This window comes from Schistocerca cancellata, chromosome 8, assembly GCF_023864275.1.
Source record: "Schistocerca cancellata isolate TAMUIC-IGC-003103 chromosome 8, iqSchCanc2.1, whole genome shotgun sequence".
In the NCBI taxonomy this organism is placed as follows: domain Eukaryota; kingdom Metazoa; phylum Arthropoda; class Insecta; order Orthoptera; family Acrididae; genus Schistocerca; species Schistocerca cancellata.
Genome location: NC_064633.1, coordinates 212335136 through 212347414, shown reverse-complemented (window position 1 = coordinate 212347414; position 12279 = coordinate 212335136).

Genomic DNA, 12279 nt, shown 5'->3' with positions numbered 1-12279 from the left:
CTATTCTGAGTGCTGAACTTAGTTTACAGTGTCTATCATACTATTTTTTCTAATATTTATTTGTTTCTACTACTCTCATTGAAACATTTACATGGCTATCTATGTGTTACTCGACTTTTTTTTTTGGTATCGTTTTCCACTGTCAGTCAAGTGTCCCTTTACTGTGACCGAAAGAGAGCAATAGGTTTTAATAATTCAAATCTATTTACATTAACTTTAAAGTTGTGTTTGTCACCTACTGCTAATGATACTGTTACAATAATATTATTGCTGCAATGAGAAACAATTGCCGGCCGGATTGGCCATGCGGTTCTAGGCGCTACAGTCTGGAGCCGAGCGACCACTACGGTCGCAGGTTCGAATCCTGCCTCGGGCATGGATGTGTGTGCTGTCCATAGGTTAGTTAGGTTTAATTAGTTCTAAGTTCTAGGCGGCTGATGACCTCAGAAGTTAAGTCGCATAGTGCTCAGAGCCATTTGAACCATTTTGAAAAACAATACAATATTACAATGCACAGGGTGTTCGGAAATTCCCTTTACAAACTTCTCGAACTTGTAGAGGAGAGTGAGTACATAATATTTTCGGAACCCATGTCTGTAAATGTACTGTTTACATTCTACGACAGTTTCAGTTCAGATGCTTAACTCATCCACTTCGGCTTGTTAAATTGAATTAGGAGTGACGCAGTTCAATTAATAGGTAACAAATCAAAAGTAAACTTAAAGAAACATCCATTTATCACTTAAGAACATTTGTTTGCATTAAAACATAAACATTACATGTTCACATTATTCCAAAACAAAAAAGAACCCAACATACTGCATGTACGCAAAGTAATGTTTAAGAGTAATTGCAAACAAATGGCTTATGTGATAAATGGATGTTTTCTTATGTTTCCTTTCGAATTGTTACCTAAAAAATATACCGGTCACGCCAAGCTCAATTCCTCAAGGAGAATCTGATGAGTTAAACATCTCAGCTTAAAGAGGTATAGAAGGGTTCAAAAGGTTCAAATGGCTCTAAGCACTATGGGACTTAACATTTGAGGTTAACAGTCCCCTAGACTTACAACTACTTAAACCTAACTAACCTAAGGACATCACACGAATCCATGCCCAAGATAGGATCCGAACCTGTGACCGTAGCAGCAGCGCAGCTCCGGACTGAAGCGCCTAGATCCTCTCGGCTGATATGGAACGTAAACGGTATGTTTCTAGACATGGGCACCTATTCTAAATGTATAAAATATTCTCGGTATTCTTGCCGCGTCAGTTCTAGATAAAATCTCGAGCTTTCGACGATTACCTCCATCGTCATCGTCAGGAGCTGACTGTCTCCACTGCTGCTATGGTAGCCTCTATATAGCCCGAAGACGGCTTCTGATTGGTCGGCTTCTGATTGGTCGGCGATTACGTGCTGCTGTCTCAGACGGTGTCACTGTGTGCGCCGGTGGCGCCACCGCTTCCGTTTAAACGTAAACCTTGGAAGGAACGTCTCTGCTGCTTCTCTGCATCAAGCGCTCGTTTCCACGCACAGCTCAGATGGTATCCGCTATCGCGGTTAAAGTTCTTTTGGCTCATTCTGATTTCAACAGCCTCCTTAATAACAGAATCCCAGTACGTGGAGGCATGGGACAGAATTTTAGTTTCATCGAACAATATTTTGTGTTTGTTCGTGAGGCTGTGCTCCGCAATTGCCGATTTCTCAAGCTCTCTATTTTTAATGTGGCGTTGGTGTTCTGCACAGCGGTCGGAAACGGTACGAATAGTGTGACCCATATAATTGCTTCCACACTCACAGGGTATATTATAAACACCGGGGACCCTGAGGTCGAGATTGTCATTAACAGGGCGCATCATCTCCTTAATTTTCTTAGGAGGACGAAAAATCGGTCTAATACCACGTCTACGCAGGACTCTTCCTATTTTGCTGGAAATTGCGCCACAAAAAGGAGGAACCGCAATCGGTGTATCATCCTGTGAGGTTGCAGCATTATCACGTTTCCTTCTTTTGGAGAACGCTGCCTTTATATCGCGTGCACTATAGCCGTTCTTTCGGAACACGTTCTTTAGGTGATTAATCTCGAACCTTAAGTGATCCTCGTCAGAAACAGTTTTGGCTCTATATACCAACGTGTTCAAAACGGCTCTCTTCTGAGCAGGGTGATGGAAACTCTGTGCGTTCAGGTATAAATCGGTATGCGTCGGCTTACGGTATACAGAGTGGCCAAGACGCCCGTCCGTCTGTCGTTGTACTAAAACGTCTAAGAAAGGCAGTCTCCCTTCCTTCTCCATCTCGACAGTGAACTGGATGTTCGAATGGATGCTGTTCATGTGTTCAATGCATTCTTTAAGAGCTTCTTCGCCGTGTGGCCAGATCATAAATGTATCGTCAACGTAACGATAAAATAAGGACGGACGGAGGGGAGCCGAATTTAGTGCACGTTCTTCAAAATTCTCCATAAAAAAGTTAGCCAATGATGGAGACAACGGAGAGCCCATTGCCATACCGTCTGTCATTTCATAAAATTTATTACCATACAAGAAGTAGGTGGTCGTCATCACGTGCCGGAACAATTTCATAGTTTCAGGAGGAAAAATATCCGCCAGCATTTTCAAAGCGTCCTCCACAGGAACTTTTGTGAACAGCGACACCACATCCAGGCTGACTAAAATGTCATTTGGACCAACTCTAATATCTTTGATTTTCTCAATGAACATCTGGGAGTTTTTGATGTGATGTTCACACCGGCCAACTATAGGAGTCATCAACTTTGTTAAGTATTTGGCCAGCTTATAAGTAGGAGAACCAATTGCACTGACAATAGGTCTCATGGGAACATTATCCTTATGGAGCTTCTAGAACTGACGCGGCAAGAATACCGAGAATATTTTATACATAAGTGCCGCTGCGAAAAACTTCGTTCTCATATTACTTTCCTCTACGGGGAGGACATCGCACGCCAGGTTCGTCAACTGGAGAAGCTGCGCGTCAAATATGCACAGTTGCGGAGTAATTTGGCATTTCTGCAACGCTGTCGCGATAAGGAGATTGTGCCTAAGTTTGCTGTGGTTAAACACCATATCAAGTCGGTTGGAATGAAGAATATATTACAGAAGACAAGTCGGGCGATCGTCAGAGAAAGATTACGACACACAAGGTACGAACTGGATCTTAATGCACGAAGCTTATACAGTTGCCATCTTTTGTTATCTACAGTTCTCTCGCCGTTTGACTGGGAGTGGGTCGATATGACAACGGCTGCTCATCAAAGAGCTCATCTTAGCAATACATCTGCTAGACAAGTAAAGAAATTTGAGCATCTTGTAGCTGTGCAAAGATCAGAGTCAGTGCATGAAACAGCACGCACTGTCGTCAACCTGTCGGGCAAGAACCTGGACAAAGGAGCCATCTCGGCCCTTAATAAAGGTTTGAACTTTGCTCCTACACCACGTACTATACCCATCGTGGATCTTATCAGTGTAGTAGAACAGGCTGTGCGGCATCTTGCACAGGACGACGCCGACGAAGTGAGACTTGTTACCAGTCGCTTTTTGGCCTCAGCTAAGCCTCCCAGGTCTAATATCAGTAGAGAGGAGAGGGAGGGGCTCCGTTTACTTCAGAAGGATGAAGATCTTGTCATATTACCAGCTGACAAAGGAAATGCCACCGTGGTCCTTAATACTACCGAATATCATAGAAAAATGACTTCACTGGTGGAGGACAGTACGTATAAGTGTCTTAAACGGGACCCAACTTTGACGTACAGCAGAAAAACCATGAAGTTACTGAAGAATTCCGGGCTTCCAGACGATATTACAAAAAATCTCAGAGTCCGAGCTCCTCGACCGCCCAGGTTGTACGGACTACCGAAGCTCCATAAGTATAATGTTCCCATGAGACCTATTGTCAGTGCAATTGGTTCTCCTACTTATAAGCTGGCCAAATACTTAACAAAGTTGATGACTCCTATAGTTGGCCGGTGTGAACATCACATCAAAAACTCCCAGATGTTCATTGAGAAAATCAAAGATATTAGAGTTGGTCCAAATGACATTTTAGTCAGCCTGGATGTGGTGTCGCTGTTCACAAAAGTTCCTGTGGAGGACACTTTGAAAATGCTGGCGGATCTTTTTCCTCCTGAAACTATAAAATTGTTCCGGCACGTGATGACGACCACCTACTTCTTGTATGGTAATAAATTTTATGAAATGACAGACGGTATGGCAATGGGCTCTCCGTTGTCTCCATCATTGGCTAACTTTTTTATGGAGAATTTTGAAGAACGTGCACTAAATTCGGCTCCCCTCCGTCCGTCCTTATTTTATCGTTACGTTGACGATACATTTATGATCTGGCCACACGGCGAAGAAGCTCTTAAAGAATGCATTGAACACATGAACAGCATCCATTCGAACATCCAGTTCACTGTCGAGATGGAGAAGGAAGGGAGACTGCCTTTCTTAGACGTTTTAGTACAACGACAGACGGACGGGCGTCTTGGCCACTCTGTATACCGTAAGCCGACGCATACCGATTTATACCTGAACGCACAGAGTTTCCATCACCCTGCTCAGAAGAGAGCCGTTTTGAACACGTTGGTATATAGAGCCAAAACTGTTTCTGACGAGGATCACTTAAGGTTCGAGATTAATCACCTAAAGAACGTGTTCCGAAAGAACGGCTATAGTGCACGCGATATAAAGGCAGCGTTCTCCAAAAGAAGGAAACGTGATAATGCTGCAACCTCACAGGATGATACACCGATTGCGGTTCTTCCTTTTTGTGGCGCAATCTCCAGCAAAATAGGAAGAGTCCTGCGTAGACGTGGTATTAGACCGATTTTTCGTCCTCCTAAGAAAATTAAGGAGATGATGCGCCCTGTTAATGACAATCTGGACCTCAGGGTCCCCGGTGTTTATAATATACCCTGTGAGTGTGGAAGCAATTATATAGGTCAGACTATTCGTACCGTTTCCGACCGCTGTGCAGAACACCAACGCCACATTAAAAATAGAGAGCTTGAGAAATCGGCAACTGCGGAGCACAGCCTCACGAACAAACACAAAATATTGTTCGATGAAACTAAAATTCTGTCCCATGCCTCCACGTACTGGGATTCTGTTATTAAGGAGGCTGTTGAAATCAGAATGAGCCAAAAGAACTTTAACCGCGATAGCGGATACCATCTGAGCTGTGCGTGGAAACGAGCGCTTGATGCAGAGAAGCAGCAGAGACGTTCCTTCCAAGGTTTACGTTTAAACGGAAGCGGTGGCGCCACCGGCGCACACAGTGACACCGTCTGAGACAGCAGCACGTAATCGCCGACCAATCAGAAGCCGACCAATCAGAAGCCGTCTTCGGGCTATATAGAGGCTACCATAGCAGCAGTGGAGACAGTCAGCTCCTGACGATGACGATGGAGGTAATCGTCGAAAGCTCGAGATTTTATCTAGAACTGACGCGGCAAGAATACCGAGAATATTTTATACATAAGTGCCGCCGCGAAAAACTTCGTTCTCACCTATTCTAAATATTATGTACTCACTCTCCTCTACAAGTCCTAGAAGTTTATAACAGGAATTTCCGCACACCGTGGAGAAGACCCTACCACCTTGACTACTCCACTGACATCTATGTTACTGACACTAACTGCAATACTTTTACAATTACTTATGATAACGTTAGGATCACTGATCCTTAGAGAATAGTTGAATAGTATACTGTCTTTTCCTGCTTCACTGTTTCTTTTACCTTTAGTATGAGATGGCCTTACACCCACAAACACGCTCACACACACACACACACACACACACACACACACGCACACGCACACGCACGCACGCACAGTTTCTCTCTGTACGTGCCATAACAGATTGACGATACTGTCGTGTCCACCTGTATCATGCTGCATCCAAACATCGTAGCAACAGATCAGAGCGCATTATTTATCTTTCAACAGTTCTTCTCATTCTTCTTAGGTATGTCTGTGGCTACCTCCCTTTACTATTCCATTACTGAGTCAAGCGATCGTAGAGTTGTCGGGCTTCGTTCTCGTTCCCTGTGTACGTCTACAGGCCATAACAGTCTATGCTGTAGTGTCTGTTGAATATAGTTTCGTTTGCATTTTGTAAGACAGCATCAGGGTATTAATGATCTCTTCAGCTATGTTGTAAACAGTTTTACCTCTTAAAGGCTGCCTATCTGTTCTTGTTGTATCTTCAAATAGGGGACAGTCGCATAAACCATGATGGTGTGCCAATGTCTTCTCAGTCACCGCTGGTCGTTGCCCTCTCATCAATTCTAATCAGATACGTATGATATGGACAAAGTCTGGAAAGGTAGAGGACCCGTCTCCTACTTGGCTCAAAATGCTACTGAAGCGTTTCTTTTGGACCAGGAAGAAATCCAAACATTGACCTTCCTCTGTCTAATAAATTCCATGTCTGCTGCCATATTGTAACTATTAAATTGTTATTACTAAGCGATCTGTTACTATTTTCCCAAGAATATCTTATATTTTTCTTATCTGCTTTTTTCTGACCAACGGATAGCAGCGCCTGTCTTTCTATTTTCTATGTTTAAGGGATAAACGACCATTAATGCAGCTAGGACGTCGGTAGATGTGGTGCTGAAGGCTGCCCAGCATCGTAGCAGAAATCGGTGCCACACTTTTCTCACCGCAGTAGCTTGTCTGACCAGCCATAACAAGTGGATCCAAACACTGCAGTAAACACAGGCTCGTGGTACATTGTATTTACATTCAGGGGCAAAGGAAACCTATTTAATCATTGATACTTTTCCTATGTGGGCACTCGATGTTCAGTTGAAAGTTTACCGTCTAGACTCCTTGCCTAGGGACGCCAGATGAAAGTTGATGTCGTCAAGCCCTGAATCAAAATTGCGCGACGGATAACTGGGGAGGGGAGCTTGGGAGCGCTACCTAGAGAGCGTGTCCTTTCTGTACGATACTAGGCAAGGGGCTGCAGGGCTCACACGCTAATGTGTGGGTCCCTGCATTCTATAGCTTCTATTTTAAATAAATTCCTTTTACTTGACTTTTTTGTGATTTTTAACGTATGTTAAAGATTGATGACAGTTGATTACCTATTTATTTTAGACATTGTCACTCGACTTTACAGCGATTGCAGCAATTGTATCAGTTTACAGATATTACAATTTTACAACTTATAGCTCGGGTATATTATATACCAATCTGCACGCACTTTTCTACGGGCAAGACGGAATTACTTTGGCCAAATGTATACCACCAAAGCCTCCCAATAGTTTACATAGGACATCCACTACGTGAGGAGGATAACAGTCAAACTGGGGACCGGATATATTAACACAGGGTCAAGTTTCCGAAACTAAACGAGAACATTCATTTCCTTACACAATCCGAAGCTGTAAATAAAAGAATTAGTACAAATATTCAAATACCTCTCTTCCATGCTTGAACATTGAGACAGACGCACTGAGGGCACGTCTGCTCACTTACCGCTGGATAGGTCAGGAGTCCACTACACGCAGCAAGCGGCTACACGGGTAGCAGGGGTTGTGTGGCGTGGACTGGGCGGTTTTTTAGGTTAGATGGCCTCGGGCAAGTAAAGAAAGGGCAACAGCCTCAAAGGGTGCAGGGCAAAGTCAGGACATGCGGGGACCAAGCAGCAATCGGTATTGTAATTGTAAACTGTCGAAGCTGCATTGGTAAAGTACCGGAACTTCAAGCGCCGATAGAAAGCACCGAAGCTGAAATCGTTATAGGTACAGAAACCTGGCTGAAGCCAGAGATAAATTCTGCCGAAATTTTTACAAAGGCACAGACGGTGTTTAGAAAGGATAGATTGCATGCAACCGGTGGTGGCGGGTTTGTCGCTGTTAGTAGTAGTTTATCCTGTAGTGAAGTAGAAGTGGATAGTTCCTGTGAATTATTATGGGTGGAGGTTACACTCAACAACCGAGCTAGGATAATAATTGGCTCCTTTTACCGACCCCCCGACTCAGCAGCATTAGTGGCAGAACAGCTGAGAGAAAATTTGGAATACATTTCACATAAATTTTCTCAGCATGTTATAGTCCTAGGTGGAGATTTCAATTTACCAGATATAGACTGGGACACTCAGATGTTTAGGACGGGTGGTAGGGACAGAGCATCGAGTGACATTATACTGAGTGCACTATCCGAAAATTACCACGAGCAATTAAACATAGAACTGACTCGTGGAGATAACATCTTGGACCTACTGATAACAAACAGACCCGAACTTTTCGACTATGTAAGTGCAGAACAGGGAATCAGTGATCATAAGGCCGTTGCACCATCCCTGAATATGGAAGTTAATAGGAGTATAAAAAAAGGGAGGAAGGTTTATCTGTTTAACAAGAGTAATAGAAGGCAGATTTCAGACTACCTAACAGTAAACAGTAAAAATGTGAGGGACGGGAAAAACCCACCGTGGTTCAACAGCAAAGTTAGGAAACTACTGCGAAACCAAAGAGAGCTTCACTTCAAGTTAAAACGCAGCGAAAACCTCTCAGACAAACAGAAGCTAAACGATGTCAAAGTTAGCGTAAGGAGGGCTATGCGTGAAGCGTTCAGTGAATTCGAAAGTAAAATTCTATGTACCGACTTGACAGAAAATCCTAGGAAGTTCTGGTCTTACGTTAAATCAGTAAGTGGCTCGAAACTCCGGGATGATGATGGCATTCAAATACCTGATGGCATTCAAACGTAAGGCTGAAATACTAAACCCCTTTTTCCAAATCTGTTTCACAGAGGAAGACCACACTGCAGTTCATTCTCTAAATCCACGCACCAACGAAAAAATGGCTGACATTGAAATAAGTGTCCAAGGAATAGAAAAGCAACTGGAATCACTCAACAGAGGAAAGTCCACTGGACCTGACGGGATACCAATTCGATTCTACACAGAGTACGCGAAAGAACTTGCCCCCCTTCTAAGAGCCGTGTACCGCAAGTCTATAGAGGAACGAAAGGTTCCAAATGATTGGAAAACAGCACAGGTAGTCCCAGTCTACAAGAAGGGTCGTCGAACAGATGCGCAAAACTATAGGCCTATATCTCTGACGTCGATCTGTTGTAGAATTTTAGAGCATGACTTTTGCTCGAGTATCATGTCGTTTTTGGAAACCCAGAATCTACTCTGTAGGAATCAACATGGATTCCGGAAACAGCGATCGTGTGAGACCCAACTCGCTTTATTTGTTCATGAGACCCAGAAAATATTAGATACAGGCTCCCAGGTAGATGCTATTTTCCTTGACTTCCGGAAGGCGTTCGCTACAGTTCTGCACTGTCGCCTGATAAACAAAGTAAGAGCCTACGGAATATCAGACCAGCTGTGTGGCTGGATTGAAGAAGAGTTTTTAGCAAACAGAACACAGCATGTTGTTATCAACGGAGAGACGTCTACAGACGTTAAAGTAACCTCTGGCGTGTCGCAGGGGAGTGTTATGGGACCATTGCTTTTCACAATATATATAAATGACCTAGTAGATAGTGTCGGACGTTACATGTGGCTTTTCGCGGATGATGCTGTAGTATACAGAGAAGTTGCAGCATTAGAAAATTGTAGTGAAATGCAGGAAGATCTGCAGCGGATAGGCACTTGGTGCAGGGAGTGGAAACTGACCCTTAACATAGACAAATGTAATGTATTGCGAATACATAGAAAGAAGGATCCTTTATTGTATGATTATATGATAGCGGAACAAACACTGGTAGCAGTTACTTCTGTAAATTATCTGGGAGTATGCGTGCGGAACGATTTGAAGTGGAATGATCAAATAAAATTAATTGTTGGTAAGGCGGGTACCAGGTTGAGATTCATTGGGAGAGTCCTTAGAAAATGTAGACCATCAACAAAGGAGGTGGCTTACAAAACACTCGTTCGACCCATACTTGAGTACTGCTCATCATTGTGGGATCCGTACCAGCTCGGGTTGACGGGGGAGATAGAGAAGATCCAAAGAAGAGCGGCGCGTTTCGTCACAGGGTTATTTTGTAACCGTGATAGCGTTACGGAGATGTTTAGCGAACTCAAGTGGCAGATTCTGCAAGAGAGGCTCTCTACATCGCGGTGCAGCTTGCTGTCCAGATTTCGAGAGGGTGCGTTTCTGGATGAGGTATCGAATATATTGCTTCCCCTTACTTATACCTCCCGAGGAGATCACGAATGTAAAATTAGAGAGATTCGAGCGCGCACGGAACAGAAAAGGGACGTAATGACAGTGGCACGTAAAGTGCCCTCCGCCACACACCGTTGAGTGGCTTGCGGAGTATAAATGTAGATGTAGATGTAGATGTACCCGTCTTCTGTAACTCTCCAGTAATCTGGCGGGTACCCGGAGGTCCTCCTGTGCCCTGGTGGAGGGGGTGGTCGAACCACTTGGCCGTGACCAACCTCTCCACCCCAAATCTTGTGACACTGGAAAGTCTTTGACTTTTACCTGCCTGTGCTGTCTCTCTGATCCCCTACCCAGGAGTAAGGTTAGCACTACTATACTACAGAACTACTTCCCAACAAAGATTTGGCCACGCTTTACGGAAAGGTGTGAGGAGGATTAGGAAAGTTCATGTGCAGATTCACATTCACGTACAAGAAATGCATAATACACGACACATATAAATACGTATTATGAAGCCTGACACATTTCTTTCCACCCGTCCACATGGGTTCTGTTGCACCCGCAGCCGGCCGCGTCGTGTAATAAAATTGGCTGCGGAGCCGCCTCTGTTTCTACACTCCTGGAAATGGAAAAAAGAACACATTGACACCGGTGTGTCAGACCCACCATACTTGCTCCGGACACTGCGAGAGGGCTGTACAAGCAATGATCACACGCACGGCACAGCGGACACACCAGGAACCGCGGTGTTGGCCGTCGAATGGCGCTAGCTGCGCAGCATTTGTGCACCGCCGCCGTCAGTGTCAGCCAGTTTGCCGTGGCATACGGAGCTCCATCGCAGTCTTTAACACTGGTAGCATGCCGCGACAGCGTGGACGTGAACCGTATGTGCAGTTGACGAACTTTAAGCGAGGGCGTATAGTGGGCATGCGGGAGGCCGGGTGGACGTACCGCCGAATTGCTCAACACGTGGGGCGTGAGGTCTCCACAGTACATCGATGTTGTCGCCAGTGGTCGGCGGAAGGTGCACGTGCCCGTCGACCTGGGACCGGACCGCAGCGACGCACGGATGCATGCCAAGACCGTAGGATCCTACGCAGTGCCGTAGGGGACCGCACCGCCACTTCCCAGCAAATTAGGGACACTGTTGCTCCTGGGGTATCGGCGAGGACCATTCGCAACCGTCTCCATGAAGCTGGGCTACGGTCCCGCACACCGTTAGGCCGTCTTCCGCTCACGCCCCAACATCGTGCAGCCCGCCTCCAGTGGTGTCGCAACAGGCGTGAATGGAGGGACGAATGGAGACGTGTCGTCTTCAGCGATGAGAGTCGCTTCTGCCTTGGTGCCAATGATGGTCGTATGCGTGTTTGGCGCCGTGCAGGTGAGCGCCACAATCAGGACTGCATACGACCGAGGCACACAGGGCCAACACCCGGCATCATGGTGTGGGGAGCGATCTCCTACACTGGCCGTACACCACTGGTGATCGTCGAGGGGACACTGAATAGTGCACGGTACATCCAAACCGTCATCGAACCCATCGTTCTACCATTCCTAGACCGGCAAGGGAACTTGCTGTTCCAACAGGACAATGCACGTCCGCATGTATGCCGTGCCACCCAACGTGCTCTAGAAGGTGTAAGTCAACTACGCTGGCCAGCAAGATCTCCGGATCTGTCCCCCATTGAGCATGTTTGGGACTGGATGAAGCGTTGTCTCACGCGGTCTGCACGTCCAGCACGAACGCTGGTCCAACTGAGGCGCCAGGTGGAAATGGCATGGCAAGCCGTTCCACAGGACTACATCCAGCATCTCTACGATCGTCTCCATGGGACAATAGCAGCCTGCATTGCTGCGAAAGGTGGATATACACTGTACTAGTGCCGACATTGTGCGTGCTCTGTTGCATGTGTCTATGTGCCTGTGGTTCTGTCAGTGTGATCATGTGATGTATCTGACCCCAGGAATGTGTCAATAAAGTTTCCCCTTCCTGGGACAATGAATTCACGGTGTTCTTATTTCAATTTCCTGGAGTGTATTTCCCGGTGCGAGCGAGTATCGAAACCTGCTGCTTATAGAGCGGAAACTACTGTACCGTTTCACAGTGTTCTTCCAGGTACACACCTA